The following is a 15,379-nucleotide window of genomic DNA, read 5'->3' as shown; positions in this document are numbered from 1 at the left end:
GGTACACCAAATGAAAATTTGATATGGACACTTTTGTGGTCACTATTAGCCAATCACATTCCAGCAAGCTTTTAACAGGCGGAATGTTAATCAGGTCAAAACTTATATACTATATACGGGTTATTTATATGCCCTTTTTATGCCTTGTGTTTTTTCAATTTAAGAACTGAATTTGTTTCACCAAATGCGCACTAGAGTGCAGTAAGACACCACATAAAACCTGATGAACACTACAGCTCAATTTATCAATGCTTTTCAACTAGTTTACTCACACCACTCATCTAGCATTGCCATTATGGTCTTTATGGTCACGCTGGTCACCCAGCTTGGTTATGCTGGCCATCCAGCTTGGTCATGCTGGCCATTCACATTGGTCATTTTGGTCCTGCTGGTCATTCAGCTTTGTCCTCATAGTAATGGTGGTCTTCCAGCTTGGTCATACTGGCCAACCACCTTTGCCATGCTGGTCATCCAGTTTGGTCATTATGGTCTTCCAGCTTGGTCAATATGGTCAACAAGTTTGTCATCCAGATTAGTCATGCTGGTAATCTAGCTTGGTCTTCACGGTCATGCTGGTCATCCTCATCCAGTTTGGCGATGCCGGTCAACCGGCAACATGTTTTAAGACTAACTGGCCTCCAGGGGTCTCTTTGCCTGTAACGCTCGAACCCCGTAAATCGCCGCTTGCGGCTATATTTATTATTAGGGGTTCGAGCACGTAGTGCTAGAAACCCTATTGTAATTGTTCTGATTATTATTATAGTTCTTATTCTTTTTCTGCCATAGAAGTGATTGGGCAGAAGAAACCGTAAGGCCTACAGGGCTGAGACTTGGTCATATGGTAGTACTTCTCACCGCTACTCAGATTCAAAAGATGAGCCCGATCGGCCTCAAGGGGGCACTATGGCGAAGGTCAACGCGTTTGGCCTTGTAACTCCTACGCCCTGATAGCTAGAGCAAAAATTCTTGCATTATATGATTCCTTGGTTAATGGCAAATCAAAAAGGTCAATAGAACCACTAAGCTCCGCCCACTTAGATTTTTTGCTATTTAGCATAATATGCAAAACCTACTTTTGAGAACTTGTCCTAGGGTCATTGACCAATCCTGTCATATTTGGTGTCAAACAACTCAGCAGAGTCCCAACCTCAATAATTATCGAAAAAATTGAGAAATTTTTAAACAATATGGCCACCATATGCAAATTAATCTTACCGTGGCACACCCAAATTTACTCTAACAGCTGTAACTTTTGAATGCTTAAACATACACTAATGCCACTTTACAACTTTGATGCCAACATGATTCTGAGGTAGCCAGTCAATCTGTGTAGACATACGCCCCCAGGGGGCGGAGCTAAAGCTAAAAATCTGTTTCTCAGGAACCGTACAAGCTATGAAGCTCTCCTTTGGCATGTATCATCTATGGCCTATGTCCTAATGTTTTACAGAAGGAAAATTTGCTATGCAAATTTTTGCAATCGTTATTAGCCAATCAGATTCCAGCAAGCTTTTGACAGGCTAAACAATGACCAATCAGGATGATACTTATACCCTACATGTATCTCAGGGCCTTCTATCATCCATTAAAATATGGTGTTGATTGGCCTCAAGGGGGCGCTATAGCAGAAAATAAGTTATATCTAAAGGTACAAGTGGCCTAGGCTTGTTATTCTTTTTTAGTTGTATACTTTGCTGTAGCCTTTACAACTTTGTAATTACATATGTTTACCAAAAATGCAAAGATTTTCATCAGTGGCCAAAAGAGTAAAAATTGCTCTTTTCGAACTTGTCTTTAAGTCCTTAATCAATCAAAACAAATTTGGTCTTGATGCAATCTTGAGACCCTGTAGGTAAATAATTATCAAAAAAATCTTGACATTTTAACTATTTGAGGCCCATAAACCTTGATCAAACATGTACGTGAAAGCCTTTTCAGAGTTATTTGGCCAAAACTCTGTCAAAGTTTAAAACATGCCAACACTGTTGAAGCTACTAATTAACAATGACATTTGAAGTACATGTGCCAAGTATGAGCCAAATAAGTCTTCAGTAGGCTCTACAGTGAAAAAATAACTATTATCAATTTATTCTATTTATCGCTATTTTCCAACCTAAATGGACAGAAGACAGGAACCTTTCACCCTATCAACACACAAATTTATACACATATATAGACTGATAATCTGATCTTGATTGCAAATTTTCAGCCAAATCGGACATGTTTTGCCTCTACAACGGCTGGGAAACTACAGCGATTTTGTAGGCCTCAAGCCTGTATTATCGCTTTTTTCAAATCTAAATGGACAGAAGTCAGGAACCTTTTACCCTATTGACACAGAAATTGACATACATATATAGACTGATATTGTGATCCTGATTGCAAATTTTGAGCCAAATCAGATATTTTTTGCCTCTAATATGGCCAAAGAGCAACAGCCATTTTGTAGGCCATAAGCCTGTATTATCGCTTTTTTCAAACCTAAATGGTCAGAAGTCAGGAACCTTTGACCCTATCAACACACAAATTTACATACATGTATATACAGACCACTTGATCATGAGTACCAATTTGGAGCCCAATCGGACTTTTCTTCTCTTTTTAATAAATAGAAACACACTGATAGGGAATGTTCTGTCTTTCTGATAGAGTGATAGATTTCCAGCAGGTTATATGTGGTCTCTTGCTGCGCTCTGGTGGTCATTTGGTGAAACAGCTACAGGTGAATTATTCTAAATTAAAGCTCTGCTGAACTTATTTAATATTGCTTGTCTTGCTTAATTGAACATATTTATCCTTCTTGTTCATGCTGGTCAGCCGCCTGGGTCATTCTTGTTTATGCTCCACCCACTTATTTTTTTTTTAAATTTGCATAATATGCAAAACCTTCTTTTGAAATCTTGTCCTTGGATCCTTGACCAATCATGACATGTTTGGTGTCAAACAGTTCAGCAGAGCTTACTCCTCAATAATTATTAAAAAAATATTTACATTTATAAACAATATGGCCGCCATATGCAAATGAGTTCTACCATGGTGCAGTAAAATGTCTTTAACACTTATAACTTTTGAATGCTTAACCTGACACTAATACCACTTCAGTCCTTTGATCATTACATGATTCTCAGATACTCTGTCAGTTTAAGTAGACATACACCCCCCCAGGGGGCGGGGCCAATGCTCGATAGCTGTTTCTCTAGAACCATACAAGCTATCAAGGTCATCCTAGCCAATTATCATCTATGGCCCATGCACTAATGTACACCAAATGAAAATTTGATATGGACACTTTTGTGGTCACTATTAGCCAATCACATTCCAGCAAGCTTTTAACAGGTGGAATGTTAATCAGGTCAAAACTTATATACTATATACGGGTTATTTATATGCCCTTTTTATGCCTTGTGTTTTTTCAATTTAAGAACTGAATTTGTTTCACCAAATGCCCACTAGAGTGCAGTAAGACACCACATAAAACCTGATGAACACTACAGCTCAATTTATCAATGCTTTTCCACTAGTTTACTCACACCACTCATCTAGCATTGCCATTATGGTCTTTATGGTCACGCTGGTCACCCAGCTTGGTCATGCTGGCCATTCACATTGGTCATTATGGTCCTGCTGGTCATTCAGCTTTGTCCTCATAGTAATGGTGGTCTTCCAGCTTGGTCATACTGGCCAACCACCTTTGCCATGCTGGTCATCCAGTTTGGTCATTATGGTCTTCCAGCTTGGTCAATATGGTCAACAAGTTTGTCATCCAGATTAGTCATGCTGGTAATCTAGCTTGGTCTTCACGGTCATGCTGGTCATCCTCATCCAGTTTGGCGATGCCAGTCAACCGGCAACATGTTTTAAGCCTAACTGGCCTCCAGGGGTCTCTTTGCCTGTAACGCTCGAACCCCGTAAATCGCCGCTTGCGGCTATATTTATTAGGGGTTCGAGCACGTAGTGCTAGAAACCCTATTGTAATTGTTCTGATTATTATTATTATTATTATTAGGGGTTCGAGCACGTAGTGCTAGAAACCCTATTGTAATTGTTCTGATTATTATTAGGGGTTCGAGCACGTAGTGCTAGAAGCCCTATTGTAATTGTTCTGATTATTAGGGGTTCGAGCACGTAGTGCTAGAAACCCTATTGTAATTGTTCTGATTATTAGGGGTTCGAGCACGTAGTGCTAGAAACCCTATTGTAATTGTTCTGATTATTATTATTATTATTATTATTATTATTAGGGGTTCGAGCACGTAGTGCTAGAAACCCTATTGTAATTGTTCTGATTATTATTATTATTATTATTATTATAGTTCTTATTCTTTTTCTGCCATAGAAGTGATTGGGCAGAAGAAACCGTAAGGCCTACAGGGCTGAGACTTGGTCATATGGTAGTACTTCTCACCGCTACTCAGATTCAAAAGATGAGCCCGATCGGCCTCAAGGGGGCGCTATGGCGTAGGTCAACGCATTTGGCCTCGTAACTCCTACGCCCTGATAGGTAGAGCAAAAATTCTTGCATTATATGATTCCTTGGTTAATGGCAAATCAAAAAGGTCAATAGAACCACTAAGCTCCGCCCACTTAGATTTTTTGCTATTTAGCATAATATGCAAAACCTACTTTTGAGAACTTGTCCTAGGGTCATTGACCAATCCTGTCATATTTGGTGTCAAACAACTCAGCAGAGTCCCAAGCTCAATAATTATCGAAAAAATTGTGAAATTTGTAAACAATATGGCCGCCATATGCAAATTAATCTTACCGTGGCACACCAAAATTTACTCTTATAGCTGTAACTTTTGAATGCTTAAACCTACACTAATGCCACTTTAGAACTTTGATGCCAACATGATTCTGAGGTAGCCCGTCAATCTGTGTAGACATACGCCCCCAGGGGGCGGAGCCAAAGCTAAAAATCTGTTTCTCAGGAACCTTACAAGCTATGAAGCTCTCCTTTTGCATGTATCATCTATGGCCTATGTCCTAATGTTTTACATAAGGAAAATTTGATATGCAAATTTTTGCGATCGTTATTAGCCAATCAGATTCCAGCAAGCTTTTGACAGGCTAAACAATGACCAATCAGGACGATACTTATACCCTACATGTATCTCAGGGCCTTCTATCATCCAATAAAATATGGCGTTGATTGGCCTCAAGGGGGCGCTATAGCAGAAAATCAGTTATATCTAAAGGTACAAGTGGCCTAGGTTTGTTATTCTTTTTTAGTTGTGTACTTTGCTGTAGCCTTTACAACTTTGTAATTACATGTGTTTACCAAAAATGCAAAGATTTTCATCAGTGGCCAAAAGGGTAAAAATTGCTCTTTTCGAACTTGTCTTTAAGTCCTTAATAAATCAAAACAAATTTGGTCTTGATGCAATCTTGAGACCCTGTAGGTAAATAATTATCAAAAAAATCTTGACATTTTAACTATTTGAGGCCCATAAACCTTGATCAAACATGTACGTGAAAGCCTTTTCAGAGTTATTTGGCCAAAACTCTGTCAAAGTTTAAAACATGCCAAAACTGTTGAATCTACTAATTAACAATGACATTTGAAGCACATGTGCCAAGTATGAGCCAAATAAGTCGTCAGTAGGCTCTACAGTGAAAAAATAACTATTTTCAATTTATTCTATTTATCGCTATTTTCCAACCTAAATGGACAGAAGACAGGAACCTTTCACCCTATCAACACACAAATTTATACACATATATAGACTGATAATCTGATCTTGATTGCAAATTTTCAGCCAAATCGGACATGTTTTGCCTCTACAACGGCTGGAAAACTACAGCGATTTTGTAGGCCTCAAGCCTGTATTATCGCTTTTTTCAAATCTAAATGGACAGAAGTCAGGAACCTTTGACCCTATTGACACAGAAATTGACATACATATATAGACTGAAATTGTGATCTTGATTGCAAATTTTGAGCCAAATCAGATATTTTTTGCCTCTAATATGGCCAAAGAGCAACAGCCATTTTGTAGGCCATAAGCCTGTATTATCACTTTTTTCAAACCTAAATGGTCAGAAGTCAGGAACCTTTGACCCTATCAACACACAAATTTTCATACATGTATATACAGACCACTTGATCATGATTGCAAATTTTGAGCCAAATCAGATATTTTTTGCCTCTAATATGGCCAAAGAGCAACAGCCATTTTGTAGGCCATAAGCCTGTATTATCACTTTTTTCAAACCTAAATGGTCAGAAGTCAGGAACCTTTGACCCTATCAACACACAAATTTACATACATGTATATACAGACCACTTGATCATGAGTACCAATTTGGAGCCCAATCAGACTTTTCTTCTCTTTTTAATAAATAGAAACACACTGATAGGGAATGTTCTGTCTTTCTGATAGAGTGATAGATTTCCAGCAGGTTATATGTGGTCTCTTGCTGCGCTCTGGTGGTCATTTGGTGAAACAGCTACAGGTGAATTATTCTAAATTAAAGCTCTGCTGAACTTATTCAATCTTGCTTGTCTTGCTTAATTGAACATATTTATCCTTCTTGTTCATGATGGTCAGCCACCTGGGTCATTCTTGTTTATGCTCCACCCACTTAATTTTTTTTTTAATTTGCATAATATGCAAAACCTACTTTTGAGATCTTGTCCTTGGATCCTTGACCAATCATGACATGTTTGGTGTCAAACAGTTCAGCAGAGCTTACTCCTCAATAATTATTAAAAAAATCTTTACATTTATAAACAATATGGCCGCCATATGCAAATGAGTTCTACCATGGTGCAGTAAAATCTCTTTAACACTTATAACTTTTGAATGCTTAACCTGACACTAATACCACTTCAGTCCTTTGATCATTACATGATTCTCAGATACCCTGTCAGTTTAAGTAGACATACACCCCCAGGGGGCGGGGCCAATGCTCGATAGCTGTTTCTCTAGAACCATACAAGCTATCAAGGTCATCCTAGCCAATTATCATCTATGGCCCATGCATACACCATAATGGTACACCAAATGAAAATTTGATATGGACACTTTTGTGGTCACTATTAGCCAATCACATTCCAGCAAGCTTTTAACAGGCGGAATGTTAATCAGGTCAAAACTTATATACTATATACGGGTTATTTATATGCCCTTTTTATGCCTTGTGTTTTTTCAATTTAAGAACTGAATTTGTTTCACCAAATGCCCACTAGAGATCAGTAAGACACCACATAAAACCTGATGAACACTACAGCTCAATTTATCAATGCTTTTCAACTAGTTTACTCACACCACTCATCTAGCATTGCCATTATGGTCTTTATGGTCACGCTGGTCACCCAGCTTGGTTATGCTCGCCATCCAGCTTGGTCATGCTGGCCATTCACATTGGTCATTATGGTCCTGCTGGTCATTCAGCTTTGTCCTCATAGTAATGGTGGTCTTCCAGCTTGGTCATACTGGCCAACCACCTTTGCCATGCTGGTCATCCAGTTTGGTCATTATGGTCTTCCAGCTTGGTCAATATGGTCAACAAGTTTGTCATCCAGATTAGTCATGCTGGTAATCTAGCTTGGTCTTCACGGTCATGCTGGTCATCCTCATCCAGTTTGGCGATGCCGGTCAACCGGCAACATGTTTTAAGCCTAACTGGCCTCCAGGGGTCTCTTTGCCTGTAACGCTCGAACCCCGTAAATCGCCGCTTGCGGCTATATTTATTATAGTTCTTATTCTTTTTCTGCCATAGAAGTGATTGGGCAGAAGAAACCGTAAGGCCTACAGGGCTGAGACTTGGTCATATGGTAGTACTTCTCACCGCTACTCAGATTCAAAAGATGAGCCAAATCGGCCTCAAGGGGGCGCTATGGCGAAGGTCAACGCGTTTGGCCCCGTAACTCCTACGCCCTGATAGCTAGAGCAAAAATTCTTGCATTATATGATTCCCTGGTTAATGGCAAATCAAAAAGGTCAATAGAACCACTAAGCTCCGCCCACTTAGATTTTTTGCTATTTAGCATAATATGCAAAACCTACTTTTGAGAACTTGTCCTAGGGTCATTGACCAATCCTGTCATATTTGGTGTCAAACAACTCAGCAGAGTCCCAACCTCAATAATTATCGAAAAAATTGTGAAATTTGTAAAAAATATGGCCGCCATATGCAAATTAATCTTACCGTGGCACACCCAAATTTACTCTAACAGCTGTAACTTTTGAATGCTTAAACCTACACTAATGCCATTTTACAACTTTGATGCCAACATGATTCTGAGGTAGCCATTCAATCTGTGTAGACATACGCCCCCAGGGGGCGGAGCCAAAGCTAAAAATCTGTTTCTCAGGAACCGTACAAGCTATGAAGCTCTCCTTTGACATGTATCATCTATGGCCTATGTCCTAATGTTTTACAGAAGGAAAATTTGATATGCAATTTTTTGCGATCGTTATTAGCCAATCAGATTCCAGCAAGCTTTTGACATGCTAAACAATGACCAATCAGGACGATACTTATACCCTACATGTATCTCAGGGCCTTCTATCATCCATTAAAATATGGCGTTGATTGGCCTCAAGGGGGCGCTATAGCAGAAAATCAGTTATATCTAAAGGTACAAGTGGCCTAGGCTTGTTATTCTTTTTTAGTTGTATACTTTGCTGTAGCCTTTACAACTTTGTAATTACATGTGTTTACCAAAAATGCAAAGATTTTCATCAGTGGCCAAAAGAGTAAAAATTGCTCTTTTCGAACTTGTCTTTAAGTCCTTAATCAATCAAAACAAATTTGGTCTTGATGCAATCTTGAGACCCTGTAGGTAAATAATTATCAAAAAAATCTTGACATTTTAACTATTTGAGGCCCATAAACCTTGATCAAACATGTACGTGAAAGCCTTTTCAGAGTTATTTGGCCAAAACTCTGTCAAAGTTTAAAACATGCCAAAACTGTTGAAGCTACTAATTAACAATGACATTTGAAGTACATGTGCCAAGTATGAGCCAAATAAGTCTTCAGTAGGCTCTACAGTGAAAAAATAACTATTTTCAATTTATTCTATTTATCGCTATTTTCCAACCTAAATGGACAGAAGACAGGAACCTTTCACCCTATCAACACACAAATTTATACACATATATAGACTGATAATCTGATCTTGATTGCAAATTTTCAGCCAAATCGGACATGTTTTGCCTCTACAACGGCTGGAAAACTACAGCGATTTTGTAGGCCTCAAGCCTGTATTATCGCTTTTTTCAAATCTAAATGGACAGAAGTCAGGAACCTTTGACCCTATTGACACAGAAATTGACATACATATATAGACTGATATTGTGATCCTGATTGCAAATTTTGAGCCAAATCAGATATTTTTTGCCTCTAATATGGCCAAAGAGCAACAGCCATTTTGTAGGCCATAAGCCTGTATTATCACTTTTTTCAAACCTAAATGGTCAGAAGTCAGGAACCTTTGACCCTATCAACACACTAATTTACTTACATGTATATACAGACCACTTGATCAGGATTACCAATTTGGAGCCCAATCGGACTTTTCTTCTCTTTTTAATAAATAGAAACACTCTTATAGGGAATGTTCTGTCTTTCTGATAGAGTGATAGATTTCCAGCAGGTTATATGTGGTCTCTTGCTGCGCTCTGGTGGTCATTTGGTGAAACAGCTACAGGTGATTTATTCTAAATTAAAGCTCTGCTGAACTTATTCAATCTTGCTTGTCTTGCTTAATTGAACATATTTATCCTTCTTGTTCATGCTGGTCAGCCGCCTGGGTCATTCTTGTTTATGCTCCACCCACTTAATTTTTTTTTTAATTTGCATAATATGCAAAACCTACTTTTGACATCTTTCTCTTGCCTCCTTGACCAATCATGACATGTCAAACAGTCAAACAGTCAAACAGTTCAGCAGAGCTTACTCCTCAATAATTATTAAAAAAAATCTTTACATTTGTAAACAATATGGCCGCCATATGCAAATTAGTTCTACCACAGTGCAGTAAAATGTCTTTAACACTTATAACTTTTGAATGCTTAACCTGACACTAATACCACTTCAGTCCTTTCATCATTACATGATTCTCAGATACCCTGTCAGTTTAAGTAGACATACACCCGCCCAGGGGGCGGAGCCAATGCTCGATAGCTGTTTCTCTAGAACCATACAAGCTATCAAGGTCGTCCTTGCCAATTATCATCTATGGCCCATGCACTAATGGTACACCAAATGAAAATTTGATATGGACACTTTTGTGGTCACTATTAGCCAATCACATTCCAGCAAGCTTTTAACAGGCTGAATGTTAATCAGGTCAAAACTTATGTACTATTATTGATATTATTGGTTATTAATATGTGCCCTTGTCATGCCTCACTGCTAGGCTCTCCGAATGCCCACTAGAGTGCAGCAAGAGACCACATAAAACCTGCTGAACACTACAGCTCAATTTATCAATGCATTTCAACTAGTTTACTCACACCACTCATCTAGCATTGTCATTATGGTCTTTATGGTCACGCTGGTCACCTAGCTTGGTTATGCTGCCCATCCAGCTAGGTCATTCTGGTCATTCACATTGGTCATTATGGTCCTGCTGGTCATTCAGCTTTGTCCTCATAGTAATGGTGGTCTTCCAGCTTGGTCATACTGGCCAACCACCTTTGCCATGCGGGTCATCCAGTTTGGTGATGCCGGTCAACCAGCAACATGTTTTAAGCCTAACTGGCCTCCAGGGGCGTCTTTGCCTGTAACGCTCGAACCCCGTAAATCGCCGCTTGCGGCTATATTTATTATTATTATAGTTCTTATTCTTTTTCTGCCATAGAAGTGATTGGGCAGAAGAAACCGTAAGGCCTACAGGGCTGAGACTTGGTCATATGGTAGTACTTCTCACCGCTACTCAGATTCAAAAGATGAGCCCGATCGGCCTCAAGGGGGCGCTATGGCGAAGGTCAACGCGTTTGGCCTCGTAACTCCTACGCCCTGATAGCTAGAGCAAAAATTCTTGCATTATATGATTCCTTGGTTAATGGCAAATCAAAAAGGTCAATAGAACCACTAAGCTCCGCCCACTTAGATTTTTTGCTATTTAGCATAATATGCAAAACCTACTTTTGAGAACTTGTCCTAGGGTCATTGACCAATCCTGTCATGTTTGGTGTCAAACAACTCAGCAGAGTCCCAACCTCAATAATTATCAAAAAAATTGTGAAATTTGTAAACAATATGGCCGCCATATGCAAATTAATCTTACCGTGGCACACCCAAATTTACTCTAACAGCTGTAACTTTTGAATGCTTAAACGTACACTAATGGCACTTTACAAGTTTGATGCCAACATGATTCTGAAGTAGCCCGTCAATCTGTGTAGACATACGCCCCCAGGGGGCGGAGCCAAAGCTAAAAATCTGTTTCTCAGGAACCCTACAAGCTATGAAGCTCTCCTTTGGCATGTATCATCTATGGCCTATGTCCTAATGTTTTACAGAAGGAAAATTTGATATGCAAATTTTTGCGATCGTTATGAGCCAATCAGTTTCCAGCAAGCTTTTGACAGGCTAAACAATGACCAATCAGGACGATACTTATACCCTACATGTATCTCAGGGCCTTCTATCATCCATTAAAATATGGCGTTGATTAGCCTCAAGGGGGCGCTATAGCAGAAAATCAGTTATATCTAAAGGTACAAGTGGTCTAAGCTTGTTATTCTTTTTTAGATGTATACATTGCTGTAGCCTTTACAACTTTGTAATTACATATGTTTACCAAAAATGCAAAGATTTTCATCAGTGGCCAAAAGAGTAAAAATTGCTCTTTTCGAACTTGTCTTTAAGTCCTTAATCAATCAAAACAAATTTGGTCTTGATGCAATCTTGAGACCCTGTAGGTAAATAATTATCAAAAAAATCTTGACATTTTAACTATTTGAGGCCCATAAACCTTGATCAAACATGTACGTGAAAGCCTTTTCAGAGTTATTTGGCCAAAACTCTGTCAAAGTTTAAAACATGCCAAAACTGTTGAAGCTACTAATTAACAATGACATTTGAAGTACATGTGCCAAGTATGAGCCAAATAAGTCTTCAGTAGGCTCTACAGTGAAAAAATAACTATTTTCAATTTATTCTATTTATCGCTATTTTCCAACCTAAATGGACAGAAGACTGGAACCTTTCACCCTATCAACACACAAATTTATACACATATATAGACTGATAATCTGATCTTTATTGCAAATTTTCAGCCAAATCGGACATGTTTTGCCTCTACAAAGGCTGGAAAACTACAGCGATTTTGTAGGCCTCAAGCCTGTATTATCGCTTTTTTCAAATCTAAATGGACAGAAGTCAGGAACCTTTGACCCTATTGACACAGAAATTGACATACATATATAGACTGATATTGTGATCCTGATTGCAAATTTTGAGCTAAATCAGATATTTTGTGCCTCTAATATGGCCAAAGAGCAACAGCCATTTTGTAGGCCATAAGCCTGTATTATCCCTTTTTTCAAACCTAAATGGTCAGAAGTCAGGAACCTTTGACCCTATCAACACACAAATTCACATACATGTATATACAGACCACATGATCATGAGTACCAATTTGGAGCCCAATCGGACTTTTCTTCTCTTTTTAATAAATAGAAACACACTGATAGGGAATGTTCTGTCTTTCTGATAGAGTGATAGATTTCCAGCAGGTTATATGTGGTCTCTTGCTGCGCTCTGGTGGTCATTTGGTGAAACAGCTACAGGTGAATTATTCTAAATTAAAGCTCTGCTGAACTTATTCAATCTTGCTTGTCTTGCTTAATTGAACATATTTATCCTTCTTGTTCATGATGGTCAGCCGCCTGGGTCATTCTTGTTTATGCTCCACCCACTTAAATTTTTTTTAAATTTGCATAATATGCAAAACCTACTTTTGAGATCTTGTCCTTGGCTCCTTGACCAATCATGACATGTGTGGTGTCAAACAGTTCAGCAGAGCTTACTCCTCAATAATTATAAAAAAAATCTTTACATTTATAAACAATATGGCCACCATATGCAAATGAGTTCTACCATGGTGCAGTAAAATGTCTTTAACACTTATAACTTTTGAATGCTTAACCTGACACTAATACCACTTCAGTCCTTTGATCATTACATGATTCTCAGATACCCTGTCAGTATAAGTAGACATACACCCCCCCAGGGGGCGGGGCCAATGCTCGATAGCTGTTTCTCTAGAACCATACAAGCTATCAAGGTCATCCTAGCCAATTATCATCTATGGCCCATGCACTAATGGTACACCAAATGAAAATTTGATTTGGACACTTTTGTGGTCACTATTAGCCAATCACATTCCAGCAAGCTTTTAACAGGCGGAATGTTAATCAGGTCAAAACTTATATACTATATACGGGTTATTTATATGCCCTTTTTATGCCTTGTGTTTTTTCAATTTAAGAACTGAATTTGTTTCACCAAATGCCCACTAGAGTGCAGTAAGACACCACATAAAACCTGATGAACACTACAGCTCAATTTATCAATGCTTTTCAACTAGTTTACTCACACCACTCATCTAGCATTGCCATTATGGTCTTTATGGTCACGCTGGTCACCCAGCTTGGTTATGCTGGCCATCCAGCTTGGTCATGCTGGCCATTCACATTGGTCATTATGGTCCTGCTGGTCATTCAGCTTTGTCCTCATAGTAATGGTGGTCTTCCAGCTTGGTCATACTGGCCAACCACCTTTGCCATGTTGGTCATCCAGTTTGGTCATTATGGTCTTTCAGCTTGGTCAATATGGTCAACAAGTTTGTCATCCAGATTAGTCATGCTGGTAATCTAGCTTGGTCTTCACGGTCATGCTGGTCATCCTCATCCAGTTTGGCGATGCTGGTCAACCGGCCACATGTTTTAAGCCTAACTGGCCTCCAGGGGTCTCTTTGCCTGTAACGCTCGAACCCCGTAAATCGCCGCTTGCGGCTATATTTAGGGGTTCGAGCATGTAGTGCTAGAAACCCTATTGTAATTGTTCTGATTATTATTATTATTATTATTATTATTCTTATTCTTTTTCTGCCATAGAAGTGATTGGGCAGAAGAAACCGTAAGGCCTACAGGGCTGAGACTTGGTCATATGGTAGTACTTCTCACCGCTACTCAGATTCAAAACATGAGCCCGATCGGCCTCAAGGGGGCGCTATGGCGAAGGTCAACGCGTTTGGCCTCGTAACTCCTATGGTCTGATAGCTAGAGCAAAAATTCTTGCATTATATGATTCCTTGGTTAATGGCAAATCAAAAAGGTCAATAGAACCACTAAGCTCCGCCCACTTAGATTTTTTGCTATTTAGCATAATATGCAAAACCTACTTTTGAGAACTTGTCCTAGGGTCATTGACCAATCCTGTCATATTTGGTGTCAAACAACTCAGCAGAGTCCCAACCTCAATAATTATCGAAAAAATTGTGAAATTTGTAAACAATATGGCCGCCATATGCAAATTAATCTTACCGTGGCACACCCAAATTTACTCTAACAGCTGTAACTTTTGAATGCTTAAACCTACACTAATGCCACTTTACAACTTTGATGCCAACATGATTCTGAGGTAGCCCGTCAATCTGTGTAGACATACGCCTCCAGGGGGCGGAGCCAAAGCTAAAAATCTGTTTCTCAGGAACCGTACAAGCTATGAAGCTCTCCTTTGACATGTATCATCTATGGCCTATGTCCTAATGTTTAACAGAAGGAAAATTTGATATGCAAATTTTTGCGATCGTTATTAGCCAATCAGATTCCAGCAAGCTTTTGACATGCTAAACAATGACCAATCAGGACGATACTTATACCCTACATGTATCTCAGGGCCTTCTATCATCCATTAAAATATGGCGTTGATTGGCCTCAAGGGGGCGCTATAGCAGAAAATCAGTTATATCTAAGGGTACAAGTGGCCTAGGCTTGTTATTCTTTTTTAGTTGTATACTTTGCTGTAGCCTTTACAACTTTGTCATTACATGTGTTTACCAAAAATGCAAAGATTTTCATCAGTGGCCAAAAGAGTAAAAATTGCTCTTTTCGAACTTGTCTTTAAGTCCTTAATCAATCAAAACAAATTTGGTCTTGATGCAATCTTGAGACCCTGTAGGTAAATAATTATCAAAAAAATCATGACATTTTAACTATTTGAGGCCCATAAACCTTGATCAAACATGTACGTGAAAGCCTTTTCAGAGTTATTTGGCCAAAACTCTGTCAAAGTTTAAAACATTCCAAAACTGTTGAAGCTACTAATTAACAATGACATTTGAAGTACATGTGCCAAGTATGAGCCAAATAAGTCTTCAGTAGGCTCTACAGTGAAAAAATAACTATTTTCA

Source organism: Astyanax mexicanus, chromosome 3 (genome assembly GCF_023375975.1).
Source record: "Astyanax mexicanus isolate ESR-SI-001 chromosome 3, AstMex3_surface, whole genome shotgun sequence".
Taxonomy (NCBI): Eukaryota; Metazoa; Chordata; class Actinopteri; order Characiformes; family Acestrorhamphidae; genus Astyanax; species Astyanax mexicanus.
The sequence above is the reverse complement of the archived record's forward strand: the minus strand, read 5'-3'. Positions refer to the sequence as shown.